This window comes from Cucurbita moschata, unplaced genomic scaffold (assembly GCF_002738365.1).
Source record: "Cucurbita moschata cultivar Rifu unplaced genomic scaffold, Cmos_1.0 Cmo_Scf00251, whole genome shotgun sequence".
Taxonomy (NCBI): Eukaryota; Viridiplantae; Streptophyta; class Magnoliopsida; order Cucurbitales; family Cucurbitaceae; genus Cucurbita; species Cucurbita moschata.
This window is the reverse complement of record NW_019268767.1, coordinates 15,433-27,275: the sequence shown is the minus strand read 5'-3', so window position 1 is coordinate 27,275 and position 11,843 is coordinate 15,433. Positions and strand designations below refer to the sequence as shown.

Here is an 11,843-nt window from a genome sequence, read left to right as displayed (position 1 = left end):
GCCAGATTTATTTTTAGGGAAGGAGTGGTGAGAGATTGAAGGAAGGAGTAGGGATCCGTTAGCAAATGTTTTTATATATATATATATATATATATATATATATTTATTATTTATTTATTTATTTATTTATTTATTATTATTATTACTATTTTATTTTATTTCTTCTGTTGTTACAGGAACATTGAAAGTAGAATGTACACAGTGATTCTTATCATCATCTCCCTCTTCAGGATTAGTCCTCGAATCAGAAAAATCATCACCTACATCAAAAGGACTCAATTTAGCAACATTGAAAGTAGAATGTACACAGTGATTCTTATCATCATCTCCCTCTTCAGGATTAGTCCTCGAATCAGAAAAATCATCACCTACATCAAAAGGACTCAATTTAGCAACATTGAAAGTAGAATGTATTGATAATTCTACGGGAACATCAATTTTATTGTTCCATGCAATAAAATGAGTCATTTTACTGTCTTATGGAGCATTTATAGAATATAGAAATTATAGAATTAGAAATTCTAGAATCAAAATAATAAACAAATGTGCCACTAGATAATTTTCAATTTTGAGTTTCTAACTATAATTACTATTATATTATTCATTATAATAATAACTTGTTATAATTAAAGAGAACTTTTTTATAATTGAATGAAATTATACGGTTTTTACTTTTTTTATTACAAAAAAAAAATATGTCGTCTATTCTACCTTCAATCAAATATGAATACTACGGCTGGAGTTTTATGAAAAAAGCCAAAGCCCCTTATCGGATTTGAACCGATGACTTACGCCTTACCATGGCGTTACTCTACCACTGAGTTAAAAAGGCCTATTTGATTCAATTTCTGAATAAGCCACTAGCCACGATGAGTCTAGTGTATATAATTATTATAAATTATAAATAATAATTTATGTACATAAATATATCTTATCCACATAGTCGTTCAAATAAAGAATTAGGAATCCACGCCCACTCCCAATTCAACTATCCAAGCTAACATTAACAATGAATGAATTCATGAGTAAAATTATTTACTCTAATTCGTATGCTGTGAACGGATCTATAGTGACGCTCTCCCAACTAATTTTAAATTAAATAGTCAGGAGTCAAGTTATGTGACGTGAATCAGGTGCGGTGAACATGGATCGAACACGTGACCTTTAGATTTTCAGTTTGACACTCAAAACTGAGTTATCTTCGCTAATATTTGAAGAAGAAAAAAACATGTTTGGTTCGGGAAGGGATCGTCGAAGTCATAAGTAAAGGTATTTCTGCTAATTCATTATATTTTAAAAAGGAATAACCACTAATTTTAGATTGAATAAAGTTATGCAACTTAATCAACCAATGAGGTATTTACGCTAATTCATACTAATTTTTTTATTGAATAGTCAGCTTATGCAAATGGAAACAAGTGCGGTGAACGTGGAGATTAAACACATGACCTTCAAATTTTTAGTTTAACACTCTCCCAACTGAGCTATCCCTGCTAACATTAAAAATAAAAATTCATAAGTAAAGCTATTTCCACTAATTCATTATATTTTAAAAAGAAATAATAATCAACTAAATTATAAGGTGCCATGAACCAAGTGCGGTGAACGTGGATTGAACACATGACCTTCAAATCTTCAGTCTGACGCTCTCCCAATTGAGCTATCCCCGCAATCATCAAAAATGAAAATTCATCAGTAAAGATATTTTCGCTGATTCAAAAGAAATAATGACTAATTTTTTATTGAATAGTCAGGTTATGCAAATAGAAACAGGTGCGGTGAACGTGGAGATTGAACAAGTGACCTTCAAATCTTAAATCTGACGCTCTCCAAACTGAGGTATCCTCGCTAACATTAAAAATGAATGTTTTTAAGTAAAGATATTTCCGCCAATTAATTGAAATTTTAGAAAGAAATGATCACTAATTTTAGATTGAATAGTCAAATTGTGCAACGTGAACCATGTGTGGTTAACATGGATCGAGCACGAGACCTTCAGATCTTCAATCTAACGCTCTCTCAACTGAGCTATCCACACTAACATTAAAAATGAAAATTCATCAGTAAAGGTATTTTCGCTAATTCATTGAATTTTTAAATAGAAATAATCACTAATTTTTAATAAGATATTCAAGTTATCCAACTTGTATAAGGTGCGGTGAACTAGAACACGTTAGGTATTTCGGATAATTCATTGAGATTTCAGAAAGGAATAATGACTAATTTTAGATTGAATAGTCGAGTTATGCAACTAGAATTAGGTGCGGTGAACGTGGAGATCAAACACGTGACCTTCAAATCTTTAGCCTGACGCTCTCCCAACAGAGCTATCCCCGCTAATATTAAAAATGAAAATTCATAATTAAAGGTATTTCCATTAATTCATTATGTATAAAAAAGAAATAATCACTAATTTTAGATTGAATAAGCAAGTTATGTTTTTAGATTGTATAGTCAGATAATAAACTTGTATTAGGTGCGTTGAACGTGGATAAAACACGTGTGACTTTCAAATCTTCAGTCTAACAATCTTCCAACTGAGCTACTCTTGCTAACATTAAAAATGAATATTCATCAGTAAAGGTATTGGGTACACTTCTGGAAATTCAACAAAAGACAATAGTATTAGACCGAGATGCCAGATTTAAATCTCGCTTCTGGAAAATTCAACAAAAGGCATTGGGTACGCAGTTATAGTACGACATTCCACCCATAAACAGATGATCAAACAGAAATGCTCAAGCAAATATTGGAAGACATGTTGAGGGTATATGAGATGGATTTTGCAGGAAGTTGGGATAAGTACCTACCCCTTATGAAATTCGCTTATAATAATACTTGCCGAGCCACCATACAAATGGCCACATACGAGGTTCTCTATGGACGAAGATTTCGATCCCCTATCTCTTGGGAAGGAGGGGGGCAAACGACAATTATTAGGTCAGAGCTGGTGCAAATTACCAACGCCACAGTCTAGAAGATTAAAGCTAGGATACAAACCGCACAAAGCCGAGAGAAAAGCTATGCAGACCTAAGGCGCAAGGACATGGAATTGTAGGTAGGGGATCATATATTCCTAAAGGTAGCACCCCATGAGAGGGGTGCTCAGGTAGGGTAAAAAGGGGAAGCTAAGCCCTAGGTTTATCCGTCCCTTTGAGATATTAGAAAGGATTGGATCTGTGGCCTATAGAATCGGGCAATGCCCAAACTTGTCTGCAGTACATAATATCTTTCATGTATCCGTACTACGGAAGTAGACCCTAGATCCTTCGCACGTACTGGCTCATGAAACTTTCTTCTTGAAAGATGACCTAACGGATAAAGAAGACCCGATTCAAATAATAGACAAGAAAGTCAAATGATTGAGAAACAAGGAAATCTCTCTTGTTAAGATCCTATGGAAGAATCATAGAGTAGAAGAAGCCACTTTGGAAAAAGAAGGCAAATAAGAACCTTGTACCCTGACCTATTTTAGAATAAGCACTTTGGATGACCGAAAGTTTTCGAAGGAGAGGAGAATTTGCAACACTCAAGGTCTCCAATAAGAGACAGTGTATAATCCCCACTAGGTTGTATCTAGAAGCAAAGAACAAGTAAAATTGAAAAAACATTGAGAAAATGGTACTTTTTCTAATTTTTATAAACTTCCCGAATCATTAAATTTTTTATAGAATAAGAATTACACTCAAAGACGTTTCTCCAAACCAATTCCTTTAGCCTGAAGAAAGGATATGGAAGAGGTTCAATGAAGAAATAGGGCCTTGAAACCCCTAGAATCGGCTACCCAATAAGAAATCCTTTGTTTTTATCTCCAGCGATAAATCATATTTTGGATGAACTTTCGAAGCGAATATCTTAGGCTACGATCCACGAGAAGGTATCATCAAATCAATCCCTAGCCCTTCCTTGTAATACCCATCTTTAAGTTTCACGAAGAAATCGAGGAGAGAAATGCTGTAAATGTGGCTGTACAGGCCGAGTTTCAGATGGCGGCGACGCGAAAAATGCGCATCTTCTTCCTGTTCAGAGGAAGAAAACGATGATATGGCCAGTTCAACTGAACTGTCCAAGTCAACTCAAAATTTGACATTTTCTCGGGTTTTCTCAATGTTAAACCCAATTTAGTCCGATTCTGATAGAAAATCTTATGGTTTCAGAAACTAGACACAATAAGGAGTACGTGGAAGGAAATTTGAAGTAATTCAGATACTAGAAGCTCAAGAATGGATGTCCCAAAAGTCGACGACAAGGCAAGTAGCCACCTTGGACTTTTTGTTAAGAAATACTTGTAGAAATTGCTTTGATTTTCATATGAACCCTAAAACAAGTATGAATTAATGATATATGAAAGAAAAACCCAAATAACCGTGAGTTAAGACCCTGAACCGATTAAATAGCTCGAGATTTAAGTAACATTAAAATAACCCACTATATGAGCTCCGCTGCCTATCAAATTTTAATACTGAGCATATTATAGTATGTTGAGGTTAGATATGAAATTTGGTGGTCATTGGATAAGGATAAGTAGGTAAACCAATAAATGGTGTAAAATGACCATAATGCCCTTAAGGTAATTTACCTTCGGTTCATGACCTAGATGACCTTCAAATGCTATGAAATTCATCAGTAGATCTTATTTTATGAAGCGTTATATGAATCCTTATCCCAAGAGGTTTATATAAGGTAATGAAGTTTGGGAGTTATTGGAAAACTTTAGTTAGCGAAACCAAGATATGAGAGAAAATGCTCATCACAATCCATATGACCTTTGCCATGAATTACGATGTTTATAAGTTTTGTAGTCAATGTTCCCAATGTTTGCTGCACACAAAAAAAGATAGAGATGTTAAAGTTTTAAGTCACTTTTGGAAAGTATGGTGGATAAATTGGGTACCAAATTATTGTTTTCACCTGCATGTCATCTTCATATTAATGAGAAAACTGAGGTGGTTAATAGAACATTAGAAGCATTGCTTAAGGCTATTATTTGTAAGAATATTAAGCCTTGGGACGAATGTTTGCCACTCATTGTTCTCTTTTTGAAGTTGCTTACCGATTTAATCCACTTACGCATCTTGATTTGCTTTCTAACAATTATATCAAATTGAAGCATGCAATATAATAAGATTTGAAATAGGTTTTTTAAACCTTGAACCAAGAAGTAATTCAGAAGGATATTGGGAAAGAAAAAAAGAAAAAAAAAAGGATGCTATATTTAATTATAATTTACCAGTGTCTTTATAACATGTTAATTAAAAAGAGGAAACAACAAGAATAAACAAACAAAGGAAATTTGTGTATGTATGATTCTCCTCAAATCTTGGAAACTACGAGGATTCCTCTCCTTTCTTGACATAAAGACTTACTTTTTCGGGACTTGGACCATAAAGAGTCATCTACTCTTACTCCTACTCCCTTCTCTAAGAATCAACATAGCATAATCATTCCATGAAGGCCGAGGTAGTCTTATAAAAGAAGATGAGGGTACCACTTTCAAAACATTACATGAGGACTTCAGAATGTTTTGTAAAAGAAGACGAGGGTACCACTTTCTATTGCAGAATTTCTATGTGAATAGAGAATATACCATATTCTTGGGAGATAAGATAGAGCCTCGAGCCTAACTTCAAAGGCATTACACAAATTGTTCTATGATATTTTTCTACGAACTCTCTGTTATGTTGTACGCTGAAGGTTTCAGGAAAGGGACACAGATTCTCTATTGCACTGATCTACCAATAGAAGTTTTATCTAGGTCATCTATCGTCACAATCCTTTTAAGGAAGATGCACCCAAATAACTAGTGAACAATAACATTTAAAGAAGTTTCAGAGAGCGAGAAGAGGATTGTGATAGAAGTTGCCCTAGGTAAAACTTCTTTAAATGTCTTAGCCAATCATGACCTCATAAGAGGTGTCTCTTGGACAACAAATGTCTTAGCCAATTGTGACAGTCATGATTGCTCAAGGCATGTCGCCCAAATAATCGGTAAACAATAACATTGCCCAAATAACCGCCTTGGACAACAAATCGTTTACAAGAATTGTTGAGACATGCAACATGCAACCACAGGCAACACGCCTTGGGCAATCATGACTGTGACATCTGCCCCAACACAATTTATTGGATAAGGCTGACTTTTGGTCTCTCAATGCGCTTCCAGCTGATCTCATAATGAGGAGTCTCTTCCAACCTACTAGGTGCTGTTGAAAATCACTTCTCGGTTTGTTGAGTCTTCATGTCTTCTCTATTCATGTCTTTCCTACTTTCTTCGCTTGAAACTTTTTCTTATTTGTATGATGTCATACCACCTGCTTCTGCTTGATGTCTTCTTGGTCGAAATAATAACGTTTCAAGTTACTAACGAGGACAACAAGGTTAGTCCGCATCCATAAGAGCAATTGGATTCTATGTGATGTCTTCGTAATCTTATGGATAACTTTCACTAGTCCATAGTATTTTCACACGAGTTTTTGGTTCTTGTTGCTTTGAACTCGAAGTTTATCTGAACTTAACTTATATGAACTTTTTATTTTTCTTGAAATTATTGTGGTTGACGCTTCCGACTGACCCTTCTTTTCATCCGTCTAGATGATATTTCTTTGTGAACATGTGTTGCTTCAGTGGTTTGTTTCTCTCTCCCTTCTTCAGTATCTGACCTTGTTTTTGTCTCTCTTGGAGGGGATAAATCCATTTTCTGACCATGTTTGCGTCGTGGTGTTCATGTAGTGGCAACAAGGTTTCTATTGAGGTTGGCTCACTTGAGCTCCCCTTTTCAATTACATCAATAGCAGCAAGCATAAATTCATCATGGCTATGATTCTTTCTCAACTGTAATATCGACATCATTTTCAACCCTCTTGGTTGATGGATGTTTTTCTGAATTATCGTCGGATTAGACTTCATTACTACTAGATATTTTGCTAGGGGCATGTAACTGACTTTGTGTTTCAGCAAGACGTTCATTCCTGACACGACTTCGAAGTCATCCATTTCAACAATCACTAAACAATTTGCCTAGTCCAAGGCTCCAGCTTGATTAGAGTTCTCATTGTGACTCTTAAGACAGGTAAAGCTTCCAATTTGACGGCGTTCATCTTTCCTATATCTTGATGCCAAAGGATGTTAAAATATTTTACATCGGTCTCCATCATGAGTTGTGGGTGGCTTTAGAGTTGACAATGGTGTTCCTTACTACTTTGTGCTTTACTCAAACCTTGACATACATAATATATATATATTCATTTAACTATAACACATATGGTCCATGGAAGAATTGTAGCTCTTATGCTCATTAATATTATAATGGCTACTACCTAAATTATAACCTAAAGTTGATAATTGATGTCCAAGTAGCCAACCCTAAATTTGTAATCATTTGTGGAGTGATTGAAATTACAATGGAAGTAGTTTAAACTCCTAGTACCTTAAATGAAGTTGGTCTCTTCTAATAAAACACGAATTTCTCTTTAATATCATTAATATAATTATGCTTCATCTTAAACCTACTAACATGAAACTAAAACTGCGTTCAATTTAACTCTATTTTATTGTCATCTTGAATGACGTGTAGGATATTTCTTGATTTACCTTGATATTTCTTATTAGTTAAGCTTTTTGCAAAATCACAATTAGACAACAACAAAGATGAACTTGGGTCTGTTTATTATTTTAAAGAAAATTTCTTTCTCCATCTTATTCATAATAACTCTGCAACTAAATTCATATTATGCTAAGAAACAAATTTAATTTAATTTTTTACTCGCAAGAAGTAAAATATGCAACTTTAACTAAAATTTCATCTAAACAAATTTTATTGCCATACAACATAGATGACAATTATAGCCTTCAAACAAAAAATAGAGTAGTTGTGGTGAACGGGATAGAAATTCTAGTGTTCATCCATAATATACAACCACTACCTAAATTATGACCTAAAAATTTGAAAACATAAGTTGTAGTTGAAAATTACATAAAACAATCCCCTAAATCCAAGAACTCGTGTCCAATTAATAAATCCAAAAGATAGTAGCTAACATAGAGTAATTGAAGCTCCACATGAAGTAATTTAAAGTTCCAGTTACTTAACTAAAGTTTATCTGTCTTTAATGAAGCATGAGTTGCACTTAAGTTCATGAAATGTTTATAGACTCCAACTCTTAGTACTATTAATGCAATTATGTTTCATATGAGTTTGTCATAAATGAAACTAAGGTATGATTCTCGCTTAGGGTGTGAGAGGTCCCAAGTTCAATTCTTGGAATGCCCCTATGTTCATTCATCAAAAGATGAGCCTAAAAAATGGAACCATCAAATTTTTACACTACTATTCTTTTTTTCTTCTCTCTGCAGTAATTATCTTTTTTAGAACATAACTTTTATTATTTTTACACTACTTCTATTCTTTTTTAACATAACTTTTATTCTTTTTACACTACTTCTATTCTTTTTTCTTCTCTTCTCTACATTAATTATCTTTCTATAATTACAGTAATTATCTTTCTACAGTAATTATCTTTTTTAGAATATAACTTTTATCTTTTTTAGAACATAACTTTTATTATTTTTACACTACTTCTATTCTTTTTTAACATAACTTTTATTCTTTTTACACTACTTCTATTCTTTTTTCTTCTCTTCTCTACATTAATTATCTTTCTATAATTACAGTAATTATCTTTCTACAGTAATTATCTTTTTTAGAACATAACTTTTATTCTTTAGAACATAACTTTTATTCTTTTTACAATACTTCTATTCTTTTTTCTTCTCTTCTCTACATTAATTATCTTTCTATAGTAATTATTTTTTTACACTACTTCTATTCTTTTTTTCTTCTCTCTACAGTAATTTTTTTTCTCTCTACAGTAATTATCCTTCTACAATAATTATCTTTTTACAGTACTTCTATTCTTTTTTCTTCTCTCTACAGTAATTATCGTAAACCCTATGTAAATAATTTAACAGCGGTCTAGATTTAAAAGATATAATAATAATTGCTCAAGGATTTCATTAACAAAGACAATAAATGAAATAATAATGATACATTTCATAAACAAAATATATGGTCCACTATAAAGGCATTTGGTGTAGTGGTATGATTCTTGCATTAGGTGCAAGAGGTCTTGAGTTTAGGCATTGAAATGCCCCTCCAAAAAGCACAATTTTGAAAGGAAAAAAATAATGAAACTCCAAAAGAAAACAGAGTTCAGTTCTTGAAATGCCCCTCCAAAAGAAAACAAAAGCACAATTTTGAAAGGAAAAAAATAACAAAAAAAAAAAGGACTACAATTGTATTTGATCTAAGTGGTATGATTATCGTTGGGTGTGAGAGGTCTCAAATTTGATTCTCACCCAACAATATTTATATCAAAATGAATTAAGCAAGATAATATAATTTAAAATGTGAATTTTAAACATTGAACCAAGAACATGAGAATAGAGAATGAAACATATTCTTGGAAGAATAAAGATCGTCTCGAGCCCGACTTCAAAAAGAGCATTACACAAATTGTTCGATTGTATTCTTTCTAGGAACTTTTCATAACTGATGAAGAAGTTTCAGAGTGTCATAGGTTCGAATCCTGTCACCTTGATGTGGTATTCTCAGGGGCCGAAGTGCAAAGCCCCATAGCCTATTCGTGGTCAGGAAGGCAGGCGAACCGCGCACACTGAAAAAAAAAAAACTACCTTATCAGTCATCAGGCAGGCTTTTGGTATGATATATCGAGATAATTATTATGAAAAAGTTATTCCACTAGTGTGACTTAGATACCCTTTCTTTGTAGTATCAGTCATGCTATTTGAATAGCTTGAAGTCGTCATAGCCTCTCCATCGGTTCCGAAGACTACTTCGGCATCAATGTGCTCCAATGAAAGAGATCAACCCTTTCCTGAACCAGAACCGGGCATAAAACGCCGAGGAGAAAGTCGAAAGCGAGCTCTTTTTGCGTATACGCAAGCTCGAAACCCAATTAGCTCATGGACTGTCTCCTCAACCCTGGCGAGTATGAGTGCTTGGTAAGAGAGAATGTCGAATGAGAAAGACATTCGATTATGGCAACATTCACAACTACCAAAGTGCACTAAACCTAGTAGAGATCTTCGACCTAACAATAATGGAACTTCAAGCCCATTTATTCAATCCGCTTTATACCTTATTGTTGACCGAATCGGATGCACGCCAGGCCTAAATTGTCTCTTAGTCACCCAGAGAGGAAAGGAAGATCAGATCCGAAGTTTACGAATCGAAGAGAAAGTGGATATGAGTTCTACACGCTTTCATTTTCAAAAGCTTCGCTTGCCTATAGTACTTTATTCAGGATCTGAATTCCTTGATCATTTCCTTGGTGGATAACACAAATGAAATCGTTTCCCTGACCGCCCATCTTATAAGTCCATTCTTGTCTTGTTGGTTTGTTGTACTATTCTATACCTCTCTCGATTGATAGAAAGATGTTCGAGAGCTGGGAGGGCCTATTGTGAGGGAACTTTCCTTTTCACGGTAGGCAAAGATAAAGCGGGAGCTGCATATGTCCACGGTGATCAAGGCAGAGCGACTTCTTCTTTAGAAGAGGTTGGTTTTATCGAAACTGTTAGATCCGCTTTCATTAAAGAAAAAATAGGAGCTCTTGGTTTTGCCGATGTCGATTCGTATGGCAATGTGGACTCGACTCAGGATGAGGATTCTGCTTTTCATACTGCTGCTATGAGTCGAAAGAGCTGGTAAGCTATCTCGCTAAACGAAAGGAAAGAGTACGTACGGGTTGACCTTGTTACAAGGGCCGGGGCTAGCCAAAGAAGGTCAGTCGGACTAAGTTAGGACCCTTGATCCGGTTCAGCTAGGTTCTTCCATGGGAGAATATATGGGTATCGGTATCCTCTTTAGGACCGGTTGCTTCCTCTTTTTGTTTATACGTTTGGAGAAACCTACTAAGCCCGCCTTTCTTACCAGGTGTGATTCAATTTTAGCTCAAACTTTTCTATCATCCGACGAAAAAAGTAGGAGTACGACTACCTTTTCCTTTTCTTGCCCGAGCCAGGGGATCATTCAGTTTCTACCAAAAGGTTCACTATCTATTTATTAGTTGTCGTAAACGAATGTATTTCTCATTTCATGTTAGCTCCTCCAAGAGCTTCCTGGTTCGTAGTAGACGAAACCTTGGACTTCTATCGGACTTATAGCATTGCCTGGTGAGCTCGCCGTTGAGGGTTGGCCTTACAGGAGATCGAGCACCCTTTCTTTCCCTACCTGATATGCTTTCCAGCTTATCGTGCAACTAGCCAACTAGCCAAAGAGAGAGGGAGAGAGATCATGATATGATAAGGAATCAATACAAGGGGAATAAGATTCGGATTACCTTGTTGATCGATTGTCTTAAGGCAAGAACACTTGATTGAGATTCGAATCACTCCACAAGCAAGATCGATCATGTCTAGCTTGAATGATTCTTGTTGATCAAATATCTCAAACACTTGTTTGAGATTCGAATCACTTCACAAGCAAGATTGATCATGTCGAGCTTGAATGATTCTACATGCAACCTAAACTACATAGAATTGCAAATAGTCATTGGCTAAAGAAGAGCACAAATGCTTCTTTTACTATATTTTCCAAGTCTACCTTACAAATACAACATACATGGCTTTATATAGCCTCAAAATGAAACTATTAAAGGCATTCCAAAATTGTAACATTCATACTTAATGGCTATAATTAACCATTATGTAATTGTAACCTAAAGTAAATTAAAAGTCTTGAAATACAATAATAAAATATAATAACTCTAAGTTGTAACCCACCCAAAATTTACAACAATCAAACTTTATTCTTCTTCAATGTA

General features: G+C 34.6%; 2 non-coding genes across 2 annotated transcripts; both read right to left on the bottom strand.

Moving 5' to 3' along the window:
* Positions 1 to 760: 760 nt before the first annotated feature.
* Positions 761 to 832, bottom strand: TRNAT-GGU. The gene has a single exon. It is a non-coding gene; the product is annotated as a tRNA-Thr (tRNA).
* Positions 833 to 1,597: 765 nt separating this feature from the next.
* TRNAF-GAA lies at positions 1,598 to 1,670 on the bottom strand. The gene has a single exon. It is a non-coding gene; the product is annotated as a tRNA-Phe (tRNA).
* Between the last annotated feature and the right edge of the window lie 10,173 nt (positions 1,671 to 11,843).